The sequence below is a fragment of the Triticum urartu genome, chromosome 1A, assembly GCF_056163025.1.
Source record: "Triticum urartu cultivar PI428250 chromosome 1A, HENAU_Tu73, whole genome shotgun sequence".
Lineage (NCBI taxonomy): Eukaryota > Viridiplantae > Streptophyta > Magnoliopsida > Poales > Poaceae > Triticum > Triticum urartu.
The window spans coordinates 195,585,322-195,599,147 of record NC_141873.1 but is presented as its reverse complement, the minus strand read 5'-3'; the positions used below and the strand labels follow the sequence as shown (position 1 = coordinate 195,599,147).

The 13,826-nt window shown below is 52.4% G+C and overlaps 1 long non-coding RNA gene across 1 annotated transcript; it reads left to right on the top strand.

Annotated features, from left to right (window-relative positions):
- Window positions 1–2,329: 2,329 nt before the first annotated feature.
- LOC147990578 (uncharacterized) lies at window positions 2,330–4,130 on the top strand. The gene is made up of 4 exons (XR_015599956.1): window positions 2,330–2,522; window positions 2,607–3,103; window positions 3,198–3,567; window positions 3,637–4,130. It is a non-coding gene; the product is annotated as an uncharacterized LOC147990578 (long non-coding RNA).
- Window positions 4,131–13,826: the final 9,696 nt, after the last annotated feature.

Sequence of the window (13,826 nt, the reverse complement as noted above, 5' to 3'; positions counted from 1 at the left end):
GGAGCCGGCTAACATGGACAGCACACGCTCAGCCGTCAAGGCAGCGCCTAGTCAAACCATCATGGGACCACACAGGGAGATGGGGAGCAGCTGCATGACGAAAAAAATTGGGAGGCCAGAAGCACATTGGAAATCCATCAAGACTTGGCCTGCAGTGTTGGAGTATATAGTAAATGTTCTCAAGACTTTGCAGATTCAACTTCTCAAGCAAAATCATAGTAAAATTGAATCATTTTACACATTATGAACATTCAAAAGCAGATAACAAACCTATTATGCGTTTATTCACTGTCGCTAAAATTGTATCTGACCATTAGGTGAGGAAGTCACCAGACAAGCCGTTATGCATATTGAACATGTACACAACACTCATGGGTGCTGCCCCTGCGCCACAACAAAATCTACCATAAAAAATCAATCAGGGGAGAGCATGCTCATGCCACTGAACTGTCACGCGACCCGAAGGTTGCCGTTTGCCACGGGCGCGTGATGGCCGGTGTCGGTGTCAAAACCGGCGGATCTCGGGTAGGGGGTCCCGAACTGTGCGTCTAGGCCGGATGGTAACAGGAGGCAGGGAACACGATGTTTTACCCAGGTTCGGGCCCTCTTGATGGAGGTAAAACCCTACGTCCTGCTTGATTAATATTGATGATATGGGTAGTACAAGAGTAGATCTACCACGAGATCAAGGAGGCTAAACCCTAGAAGCTAGCCTATGGTATGATTGTTGTATATGGAGTTGATTGCCTATGGACTACAACCCTCCGGTTTATATAGACACCGGATAGGGTTAGGGTTACATAGAGTCGGTTACAATGATAGGAGATCTTGAATATCTGCATCACCAAACTTGCCTTCCACGCCAAGGAAAGTCCCATCCGGACACGGGACAAAGTCTTCAATCTTGTATCTTCATAGTCCTGGAGTCCGGCTGAAGGTATAGTCCGGCTACCCGAACACCCCCTAATCCAGGACTCCCTCAGTAGCCCCCGAACCAGGCTTCAATGACGACGAGTCCGGCGCGCAGATTGTTCGGCATTGCAAGGCGGGTTCTTCTCCAAATCTTGTGTACCTGTAGGAATAATGTCCGATTTTTGTAATGTAGTGCTCCTCGACTTCCACGCCCAATAATGGCCGTCTTCCACATGTCAAACGAATGCGAAAAGCCGGGGCGTTTTTACGTCCACACCCCTAGCCATATAAACGAGCCGCCTATTTAACGGGATGGGGATTTAGGTCCAAACCACATCTTCTCCTTTCCGCGAGTTATCATCAGAGCGCTTCCAGCAAAGGTCCATTCCAACATGACCAGCCGTCGCAGCTCCTCCCCTCGCCCCTCCGGTCCCAAACCCGGGGACTGGGAGAGTTGCACCATCCCGCATAGCGAGTTAGTGTCGCTTCAGGCCAAGGGATTTCTCCCTCAGGCATACATGGTCCCGGTCCGAGCCGGTCTCGCCACCTACAATGGCGGAAAACAAGCGGAGAGCACCCCCAATCCTTCTAAAGGAGAGCGGGTGTGCCTCGTCCCCTATCTAATAAGGGGACTGGGATTTCCAATTCATCCATTTCTCCGCGGGCTTCTGGAGTTCTACGGCCTCCAGCTGCACAATCTCACGCCCGCCTCCGTATTGCATATTGCGGGTTTCGTCGCCCTTTGCAAGCTATTTTTAAGCGTTGAGGCTCATTTCGCGCTGTGGAAGAGGTTATTCTGCCTGGTGCCCCGTTCTCAAGAGGGGTCTATATACCAAGTGGGCGGAGCCGAAGTATGGCGCATCGCCAGGACCGGATACCTATCCGGAACCCCAAAGAAGGCGTCCGAGGACTGGCCTTCGGAATGGTTTTATATAGATGACGTCTCGCTACCGGACCCTATCCAGGTCGGTCTCCCTGAGTTCAACAGTGTTCCATTGAAGAAACGCTTGAGCTGGCGTCCGCGGAGCTCTCAGAGAGAAAGCGACAGAGACGTCCTTTACCTGATGGGCCGGATAAGACTGTTGGCTCATTCCGGACTAACCATGATTGGAGTCATGGCCGCATGCATTATGCGGGGGGTGCAGCCGCTTCAATATAGAGCCACCCCATGTGGGATTTCAACGGGGAGGATGACGCCACACGTTACGGTCGTAAGGGGCCGGCCTCAGCTGCCGCCTTAGTAAAGATCTTATCCTCTTTGCACAAGGGAGAAAAGGAGGAATTCCTCCGCGTCAACCCGCGGGCCGGATTCAGTATGGACGATCCTCCAAGTTGGGTAAGTGAACAATTGCGCTTGCCCGTTTGTTTTATACTCCCATGGTTAGATAGGTAGTCTAATGACTTCAATGCAGGAACTGCGACAGGAGGTAAAGGATATAAGCAGCCGCCCTCCACAGCCCGAGGACCCAGAACGATCCCTCAATCCGGACTCCGAAGAGGATCCAGACATATCGGTGGAGCTTATCGATGGGGTGTTCCATCAGCTAAGCAAGGACAATACCTTGGTAGCCATTACGGCGGATTACCCAGGGTTAATCCCGGCCTCCCAGGTGACAAAACCGGGGTCTTGTTCCCTTGAAAGAGATTCCACCCTCACGTAGCCCGGTGTTTCTGATGACATCCATGTTTTGCAGGGAAGATTTCCAAGGCAGGAGGCCGAACCTGCGGCGGCTAGCCAACGAGGGGCCGCAGGGCCCCGTGGGGCAAAAAGGAATGAAGTCCGGACTGAGATGCCGGCGCAAAGGTATAGTGCACCCTCTGTTTCCCTGGAGTTATTCTGTCAGGGCATATTAACGTTCGTGCTATCTTCAGAACGAAGAGACCTCGCCGGAATACATCCGGAAAGGTTGCCAATCGCGCCTCCACCAGCCAGGCTCCAACATCTAGCCAGGAAGCGGAGGCGAGCACAAGGCGCGCACCGGACGCTCCTCCGACAGAGGATGCGGACAGGCTGTCTGCCACAAATTCTGACGTGGAGAGTGCCATGAACCACAGGCATCGCCGGACAATTCTACGCAACGCTTGTTTCTCCCAAGAGGCTTTAGATGCCTTTAATTCGGGAGATGCGTACCTCCGTGCCGCTCAAAATGGTTTAGCCAGAGCCACGGAGCAGTATGTAAAAGACATACGGGTAAGAAATTTTTGGTTAAATATATATATATGCCAGTAGCCCCCGAGACTTGAAGCAGTTAGAGCAACTGATTTAAGGATCATTTAATATGCAGCTTCTTACAGAGAAGAATACCGTACTGTCCCAGGAGCTGGAAAAGTGTAAGGCCCAACCAGAGGCCGCACTAGCCGCAGCAGGGGAGCCCAAAGAGACCCCCTCAGGTAAGATACACTTCGAAAGATTAGTATTGTGCGGTGTGGGTGCAAATCTGACAAACCATATTGCAGATGGCGCCGGACTCGATCCGGACAAGCAACAACTCTTACGCCGGCTAAAGGCCGGTGAGAGTACATTGACAAAGGTGAGGCGGGAGAAGAATGATCTTTAGGATGCCAACACCAAGCTGGACGTCGAACTTAAAGATGTTCGTGGCCAGCTGTCAGACTTCACGAAGGAGAATCAGCGGCTTCGACGCGGCATTTTTAGTAAGTGCTTGAATGAACTTTGAAAAAAGAGTTCGGCGAGGAAGTCGACTAATAGAGTAATGTCTGTAGGTATGCTCACAGGTCGTCCTGCAGAGGAGATTCCCGGTTCTACGGGTGACCTTCTTCCCGGACTCTTGCAACTGCACGAGCGAATTCAACAGGCGATGCGGGATATTGCCCAAGCCTTATGGCCTGCCCACTCCGTGCCCGAGGACCTTGGAGAGCTTGCGGAGAAGCTGAAGGGAGCTCGGCGGCGCTTCCGGTTGTGGAATATATCGGCCTGCCAACAAGGCGCTAGGGAGGCCTGGGCCATGGTGAAGACCCGTTTTACGAAGTCTGACCCAAACCACATGGCCGAGGTCGGATCAGTGGGGCCTGACGGGAAGGAGATCCCTGTAAGCTTAGTATACGGCCAAGTAGAGTTGGCCGCGAAGTATTCCCAGTAGGACTATAAATTAGACAGCCTGTTAGATGGTATAGAAGAGGAATACAATCAGTCAGAATGACTGTGTAATTTTGAATTGACATGTGTAATGCCTTCTAGCCGGATTGTAGATCGTTTGTCGTTGCCGACCTTTTCGCTTCAACCTCGGGACCTGACGGTCCGGAGTGTGTCCGAATACCCTAGCGGTTATATAAGAACCGGGGTATGCGTGGAGACCAGGCGTAGGGGTCATCAGTGCTTTATCAGACAAGTGCCCAACTAGTTATGTTATATTACATGGTTAGTAAGAAACATCTTCCAGAGAGAATAGTTCCGTTAAGGGTTCCTTCGCTGGGAGGCATGCCCTAAGGTGCATGTCCGGACTGCGTGAAGAGACGCAGAAAAAAGGCATCTGAGGGCGCATAAAATGAGTAAAAAGATCATCTTTTATTTCACCGACCGAATATTCCCTTAAGAACGCTAGCTTTCGGCTTCACCCAGTCTGAGGTACACATCCGGCTGACCCGGCAGTAACAATCGCAGAGGTGCTCCCTTTACCGCCTAGCCGAACAATCGGGAACGTAGGGGTAAGAACAGGAGCCAGGCAACCCAGCTTGGCCAAAACTTAAGTCATATCGATGCATATAATGGTGAAGAAAAAAGGTACATGCGGAAGTTTGACGCATGTGTTGGGCGTGAAGCCCGTATAAATAAGCTTCTGTTAAAGAAGCCCCCAGGTTTAATGAGCGCGAGTGGCGCATCATTAGATGAGCCTTTAAGGGCTATGAAAGAAAAAAATGGGAAGGAGAGAAATGTAAGACAGAAAAATACAAAAAGGGATGGACAGAGGAAGGAGACGAACACAGAGTCTGGCGCTAGGCATAGAATCTTCGGAGACGGGTGGCGTTCCACGGGTTCGGCTCGAGTCGGTTGTTCGACGCATATGACAGGCGGTACGCCCCACCAGTCAGGACTTGGTCGATTATGAATGGACCTTCCCACTTGGGCTTGAGTTTGTCCTTTTTCTTATCCGGCAGGCGTAGAACTAGTTCGCCAACATTGTAATTTTTGGCCCGTACTTCTCTGCTTTGATATCTTCGGGCCTGCTGTTAATAAAATGCGGAACGGGCTTTTGCCACATCGCGCTCCTCCTCCAAGGCGTCCAAGTTGTCCTGCCGATCGAGCTCGGCTTCTCTTTCTTCGTACAAGCGCACTCTAGGTGAGTCATGAATTATGTCGCAGGGCAGAACTGCTTCTGCGCCGTACACCATAAAAATGGTGCGTACCCGGTGGTGCGATTTGGCGTGGTCCGCAGCCCCCATAGCACGGAGTCGAGCTCCTCTACCCAGTGCGTGTTAGATTCCTTGAGGGACCGCACCAGTCTGGGTTTGATGCCGCTCATGATAAGACCATTTCCACGTTCGACCTGGCCGTTGGTTTGTGGGTGATAGACGGAAGCATAATCGAGCTTGATGCCCATGTTTTTGCACCAGAGTTTTACCTCGTCGGCGGTAAAATTTGTACCGTTGTCGGTTATGATGCTGTGGGGGACGCCATAATGGTGTACAACCCCGGATATGAAGTCTATCACAGGTCCGGATTCGTCCGTTTTAACAGGCTTGGCTTCTATCCATTTGGTGAACTTATCCACCATGACCAGTAAGTATTTTTTTCCTATGGGTTCCACCTTTAAGGGGTCCGACCATGTCAAGCCCCCAGACCGCAAAAGGCCAGGTGATGGGTATAGTTTGGAGTGCGGTGGGTGGCATATGGCTTTGGTTGGCAAAAAGTTGGCAACCAGCGCATCGTTGGACTAGGTCCTGAGCGTCTTCTCGGGCCGTCGTCCAGTAGAAGCCTGTACGGAAAGCCTTGCTAACGAGGGACCGAGCAGCGGCGTGGTGACCACCAAGTCCGGCATGAATTTCAGCCAGGAGGTTCCGCCCTTCCTCTTCGGAGATGCACCTTTGAAGGACTCCGGTAGTGCTTTTCTTATAAAGTTCTCCCTCATGGACTCTGTAGGCCTTAGATCGCCGCACTATGCAGCGAGCCTCGTTTTGGTCCTCCGGGAGTTCCTGCCTAGTAAGGTAGGCGAGGAATGGTTCTGTCCATGGGGCGATAACCACCATTATTACGTGGGCTGAAGGTGTAATTTCGTTGGCAGAGCCTCCAATTGTGTCAAATTGTTCGGCGTCGAGTGGTGCGGCTGGGTTCGGGCTGTTATTTGCGGGTTCCCCCTCCCATGCTACGGATGGCTTGAACAATCTTTCCAAAAAGACGTTGGGGGGGGGGGGTTGCATCGCGTTTTGCTCCGATGCGTGCTAGGACGTCCGCCGCTTGATTGTTTTCTCGGGCTATATGGTGAAACTCCAGCCCTTCGAACCGAGCTGGCATTTTTAGGATGGCGTCGCGGTAAGCTGCCATTTTTGGGTCCTTGGCATCGAAGTCTCCATTTATTTGAGATATCGCGAGGTTTGAATCCCCGCGTACCTCTAGGCACTGGATACCCATGGATACTGCTATCCGGAGGCCATGTAGGAGGGCCTCATATTCGGCTGCATTGTTGGAATCCGTGTACATGATTTGGAGCACATATTGGACTGTGTCTCCTGTGGGGGACGTCAGGACGACGCCGACCCCCAGTACGGCCAACATTTTGGAGCCGTCGAAATGCATAATCCAATTTGAATATGTGTCGTACTCTTTAGGGAGCTCAGCCTCCGTCCATTCTGCGACGAAGTCGGCCAAAACTTGCGATTTAATAGCTCGCCGTGGCTTATAGGTTATATCGAACGGGAGAAGCTCGATGGCCCATTTTGCAATCTGGCCCGTTGCATCGCGGTTGTTGATAATATCGTTTAGTGGCACTTCCGAGGCTCCTGTTATGGAACACTCTTGAAAGTAGTGTCGTAGCTTCCGGGATGCCATGAATACCGCGTATGCAATCTTTTGATAATGCGGGTACCGTTGCATGGAGTGAGGACAGTGGACACGTAGTAGACCGGCCTTTGAAGGGGGAATTTGTGTCCGTCCATTTCCCGCTCGACAACGAGCACTGCACCGACAACTTGGTGTGTTGCTGCAATGTACAAAATCATTGGTTCGCCGGTGATTGGCGCAGCCAGGACTGGGTTTGTTGCCAATATGGCTTTTATTTCATCAAGTCCGGCCGTGGCGGCATCCGTCCACTCGAAGTGTTCGGTGCGCCGAAGGAGGCGATAAAGGGGTAGTGCCTTTTCTCCCAAGCGGGAGATGAAGCGGCTTAAAGCCGCCACGCACCCGGTTAATTTTTGTATTTGTTTAAGGTCCTTTGGGACATCCAATTGTGACAAAGCTCGGATCTTGGCTAGGTTTGCTTCAATTCCTCTACCAGATACAATGAAGCCCAAGAGCTTTCCAGCTGGAACGCCGAAGACGCATTTTTCTGGGTTGAGCTTGATGTCATATTGTCGGAGGTTATCAAATGTAAGCCTCAAGTTGTTTACTAGGGATTCGACATGTCTTGATTTGACGACCACATCATCCACATACGCCTCCACTGTTTTGCCGATCTGGTTTGCCAGACATGTCTGGATCATGCGCTGATATGTTGCGCCGGCGTTTTTCAGCCCGAAGGGCATTGTGTTGAAGCAGAATGGGCCGTATGGTGTGATGAATGCTGTTGCAGCTTGGTCTGATTCTGCCATCTTGATTTGATGGTAACCGGAGTATGCGTCGAGGAAACACAACAAATCGTGTCCTGCGGTGGCATCGATAATTTGATCGATGCGGGGGAGGGGGAAGGGATCCTTTGGGCAAGCCTTGTTAAGGTCTTTAAAATCGACACACAGGCACCAGGATTTGTCCTTCTTTGGTACCATCACCAGATTTGCTAGCCAGTCCGGATGTTTTATGTCTTTGATGAATCCGGCCTCCAATAGCTTGGCTAGCTCCTCTCCCATAGCCTATCTCTTGGGTTTGGAAAAACGCCGAAGGGCTTGTTTGCCAGGTTTAAATCCTTTTAGGATATTTAAGCTGTGTTCGGCCAGCCTGCGTGGGATCCCTGGCATGTCTGAAGGGTGCCAGGCGAAGATGTCCCAGTTCTCTCGTAGGAACTCTCGCAGTGCGGCGTCTGCATCGGGGTTCAGTCGTGCCCCGATTGAAGCTGTTTTATTGGGGTCCGTTGGATGGACCTGGAATTTGACTATTTTGTTGGCTGGCTTGAAGGATGTGGATTTGGATCTCTTATCGAGTATCACATCATCCCTGTTAACCGTGGAGCGCAGCGCAGTCAGTTCCTCGGCCACTAAGGCTTCGGATAGCGCCTCAAGGGCTAATGCGGCCGTCTTGTTTTCGGCGCAGAGTGCTATGTCCGGATCACTAGCTAGAGTGATAATTCCATTCGGCCCGGGCATCTTAAGCTTCATGTACCCGTAATGGGGTATTGCTTGGAAGATTGTGAATGCTTCCCGCCCTAGTAAAGCGTGATGTCCGCTCTTAAACGGGGCCACCTGAAACGTGACTTCTTCGGACCTGTAATTATCCGGTGTGCCGAACACCACATCCAGTGTGATTTTTCCTGTGCAGCGCGCTTCCCAACTGGGGATTATTCCTCTAAAGGTTGTGCTAATTCGCTCAACGCGGTTCCAGTCTACTTCCATTTTTTGAAGGGTTTCCTCATAAATGAGGTTCAGTCCGCTGCCTCCATCCATGAGCACCTTGGTGAGGCGAAAGCCGTCCACTATGGGACTGAGGACCAATGCGGCTGGTGCTCGGGCTGTTTGGAATCTAGGTTCATCACTTGCGTTGAAGGTAATGGCAGTGTCGCTCCATGGATTTATTGTTGCAACTTGATAGACTTCGGCGAGGCTGCGGAGTGTTCTTTTTCTCATATTGTTTGATGCGAAAGTCTCGAAGACTGTGAGAACGGTACTGGTGTCCTTGGGCTGGCTTTCTGCGGCCTCCAGAATTAAGAGGTCCTCGCCGATTTTGGCCACCTGCCGGAGTATCCAACATGCTCTAAGGCTGTGAGTTGGTGTGGCGCCCTCTGTACTGTGAATTCTACAGGGTCCATCAAGCCATCTTTCCAGTACGGTACCATGCCCTATAAAGGGTTTTGGCTTTTTGGTGTTTATCCCGGGTGTCCTGTGATGATGCACCCTCTTAGTTCGGACGGGATTACTATTCAAGGCCGGATTATCCCAAAAATTTATTTCGGTTTTCCAGGCGCTTTCCATCGCACAGTATTTTTGTACTATGGACGCCAAGTCAGCGAAGCGTGTGATATCACGACGACTTACGGCGTTAAGGATTCCCTTGTTCGTGCAATTACCGCAAAAAATTGAGATTGCGTCTTCCTCGCGGCAATCCTTTATCCTGTTCATAACCAGGAGGAATCTGGCCCAGTAATGATGTACTGTTTCCTCGGGCCTCTGCCTGATTTGGGAGAGATCGCTTATGATTGGGTGGGCGGGTGTCGTTGAATCTGAAACCTCACCCAATCCAAGATTCGGAGGCCGAAGAGTTTCCAAACTCTGAAGTTCGGATTCTTGGATGTTGTCCAGTGAATCTGGCCCGTTGCCTGATCCTAAGCTCAGGTCTTGAGTTATATATCCCCCTCCACGGGTATCCGACTTGGAGGGGTCGGGAATTCGGACGTAGCTAGTCCTTAAAATAGATGAAGGGTCGCCGCACAGCGTCTCTACCACGGCAACGTGGTGGGTGACTTGGGGAGAGTTAATTTCTCTTAGATCGGGTTTAAGCCTAACCTGGTCGTAATCCGTAGCGACCCCCAGGGCGGCGATGCGATCCAAGAGATCATTTACGGAAGAGAGCTCCATTGGATCTAGCTGCTCGACGAGCTCCGAGCTGACGTGTAGGTTGCTTTTGATGACCCGAGAGGTCACCGTCGGTGCAACAGCCGAACAGGCGGTCATGAGGAAACCACCTAGCCGAAGGGTTTGGCCGACAGCCAAGGCTCCCTTAGCAACGGCGCCTTCTTTAAATACGGGAGGAGGCATCCTTCCTGATTGTGACGGCACAGAGGAACTCTCAATGAAAGGACCAATGTCGGTGTCAAAACCGGCGGATCTCGGGTAGGGGGTCCCGAATTGTGCGTCTAGGCCGGATGGTAACAGGAGGCAGGGAACACGATGTTTTACCCAGGTTCGGGCCCTCTTGATGGAGGTAAAACCCTATGTCCTGCTTGATTAATATTGATGATATGGGTAGTACAAGAGTAGATCTACCACGAGATCAAGGAGGCTAAACCCTAGAAGCTAGCCTATGGTATGATTGTTGTATATGGAGTTGATTGCCTACGGACTACAACCCTCCGATTTATATAGACACCGGATAGGGTTAGGGTTACATAGAGTTGGTTACAATGATAGGAGATCTTGAATATCTGCATCGCCAAACTTGCCTTCCACGCCAAGGAAAGTCCCATCTGGACACGAGATGAAGTCTTCAATCTTGTATCTTCATAGTCCCAGAGTCCGGCTGAAGGTATAGTCCGGCTACCCGAACACCCCCTAATCCAGGACTCCCTCAGCCGGGCTGGGCTCGGCTCATGCGCCTTCCACGGAGGTAGGAGGAGCTCTCACAGGGAGGTAGGACCGGCTAGGACCTAGGCCGCGGCCGGGCTTGGGCTCCGGGAGCAGGAGGCGCGTGCCGTCAAGGAGGCTGGGCGGTCATCGTCGGTGGGGGCCGCTTGCACGGCATGGACACCGATGAGCAACTCATCTGTGCTCCCCGCATGGCTGACGAGCAGCCCGTCCATGCTAATCCCACCACGCGTTCAGAGGGCATGGAAATTTGGTGCGTGCTCGCCGTCGGGAACAAACAAAACCGGAAGGAGGCCAGCGCCAGGTGGAGCACAAGGGTTGGGCATCCCGCGAGATGCGGCGGAAGCTATCGATCTCGTCCGTATTCAGGGACCACGGAGTGAGGACGGGCACCGTGGAGCGGAGGGATGGGGTCGCGGCGGCGGAGGAAACTGAGGGATCGCGGATTCGCGGCGGTGGAGGAAACCCTCGCGTTCTATTGCGGGGCAGCAATTCCAACGACGGCTGAGCCTGGGCTGCTTATGAAAACGTTAGGCTGAGCCCAAGAACGAAACCTTTTTCTCTGTTGTCCACTTAAATTAGTACCACCTCGTTTATATTATGATTTTGTCTATACAAATCGTAAAAGCGTATTATGACATGAGAAGAAAGCGTATTGTGACGGTGAACCCACAGAGTTGTTGTCAGCTCGTTGGTTTAGTACTACTCGCATGGCTTGAGTCGAATTAAGCTTCAGTCTTTCTGAGTGGTGTCAGATCGCGTGAATCTGTCAACTAAGCGCCGTTGTTGCCTCCCCCTGCTACAGACACTGATCTCACCAGCCGGAGTTGCTGGTCACCGCTGTTTCAAAGGAACGCCACTGAGGATGCATGCTGCAGGGCCTCGTCGGAGCACAAACCACTGCTGCGATGTCGAGTTGCGAGACACGCTAACGATGCATCAAGGTGGCGCTGCCAGGGTTTTCTCAAAAAAAGGTGGCGCCGCCAGGGTCCTACAAGGCAGCCAACTGATGTCCAATCGTTGTTGTGCAGGCCTGTGAGACATGTGGTGCTGCCATGGATCTTCGCCAGGCCGCGTTGCTGCATTGGCTCTTCGTCCATTGTCGTGTTCCAAGCTACGAGGCTAGCGACTACCGCTGCAGATATCGCCAGGGGTTGTACTTTGATTTTTTGCTAAGAGCTGGCCGGTCGGGCGCGGCTGCTCCCTGGAATCACATTGATGCTGCATTGCAGCTTGGTTGGTCGTGGTGAGCTCGCCCGCATTTTGCTACGAGTTGGTCGGGCACGACTACTTGCCGGAGTCATGTGGTCCGCTTGAGCGACAAAGTACAGCGTCTAACGCGGCAGGTGGCGGCACCGATAGTACTTTTGATGTAGGGTAGAACCCTATACAGTCGATCTTTCACGAAAAGAGCGGATCCCTCGATGAACACGAAGAACATTAGGGGACAACACAAGGGAAACACGCGAGAAAACACTCAAATCCACAAGATTCGGTCACACATATGCTAGATCCTCGAAACAAAAAAGGGTACAAGATGATCAACAAGGGACGATACAAGTGGTAACCGGTTCTTCTCCGTGAGGAGGTATTGAGGGTCTTCCCACTAGGGGTCTTGTATTCAAGTGAATCTTCTTCGTAGAGGTACGGTCTCTCTCGGTGGAGTAGATCCGGATGGTGAGCGAGGCTCTATCTCACATATAAGCTATCACAACGCTAACCCTAAAACATAGGTAGGAGAAGAGTATATATAGTCTCGGGGGCGAAAGGGTACACGAGCCTCGGCCCAAGTAACCGCACGCAGGGCCGGAAGTTCCGGGCGCCGGAGGTTCCAGTCAGGGTCCGGCCTAACCAGAGAGTTGGCACGGTGGGAGCTCGGCTGGCGTTCGGGGGCCGGAAGGTCCAGGCAGACCGAAGGTTCCGGGGGTCGGAAGGTCCGGGCCAGGTTCCGGGCTGGTTCCAGGCTAACCAGAGAGTTGTCATGCCTGGGATGGTCTGGGTCGTCGGAGGCCGGAGGCTCCAGGTGCCGGAAGTTCCGGGCTCTGGCCGGAAGTTTCAGGCTGAACAGAGAGTTGACGCCTGTTCCTTCTTCTTTAGCTCTCGGCTCCATGGCTTGTGTGTTGTACCTGATCACACATAGCATTTCGGACTTAGGCAGTAGCCATGTCTCACTCGAATGTAAAGGAAGCTCAAATAGGAGTGATGTCACCTTGGATTGAATGGCACGAGTTCTTGCTCTTGTCATGGGTCCAGTTGGAGTTTGGATAGTCGATGTAGTGTCCATGGGGATGACCATAGGATGCTCCGCATCATCTCCCCCCCTTGGGAAATATCCGACCTCGGATTGAAATCCTCATCACCATGGTACGGGGAGAGATCTTTGATGTTGAAGATGTCACTCACGGAGTACTTGTCGCGTGGGATGTCGATCTTGTAGGCGTTGTTGTTGTAGCGTTGAAGCACCTTGAAGGGTCCATCGACTCGTGGTAGAATTTTGGACTTGTGTTCGTTGGGGAAACGTTCCTTGCGAAGGTGTAGCCACACAAGATCTCCGATGTTGAATATCATGGGTTGCTTGTTGACGTTGATCTTGGTCGCGAGGCGTTCTACTTGGCACTCGATGGTGTGTCTTGTATTTTCATGCATCTTCTTGAGGTAGTTCACTCGGGCACTCGCGTTGATGCGGGGCATCCCACATTCATCCCCATGTACACTCCAACTACTCTCCAAGCCCCAAGAGGACATATGAAGAGACCTCGAACATACGCCATCGGACACAAGGTGAACTCGCTCCTCTCCAAATCGTCACTTTCCACATGCGAGACATGGCTACTACCTCAAACATGTGTGCTATGCATGACCAGGAACCAAGAGGAAGACCATGGACAAGACGGCGAGGACACTAAGTGCGAGGAACAAGAGAAGGAGCTGCCCGGAGGCTACAGCCGCCGGACGACCGGTCCTTACCGGACGTCTGACCCCCCTCCAACGATCGGACGTCCGAACGTCTCCGGAAATCCGGAGCCTGAAGCCCGAGCCAAACGAGCGGACGTCCGACGCCCCCGGATGACCGACGACCGGACGACCAGCCACTTCCGGAAATCCGGTGCCAGCTATCCCGAGCCAAAACGCCAGACGCCCGACAAGTACCGGACGACCGGTGGCTCGCGAGGGTTCGGTCATCCGGTACTTGTCGGGCGTTCGGCGCCTGTCTGTGCGTAGAGTATCGGGCCAAGGCCCATGTATCCCCCACTTACCCCTTCGTGAACCTAGACTATATATACTCCTCCACC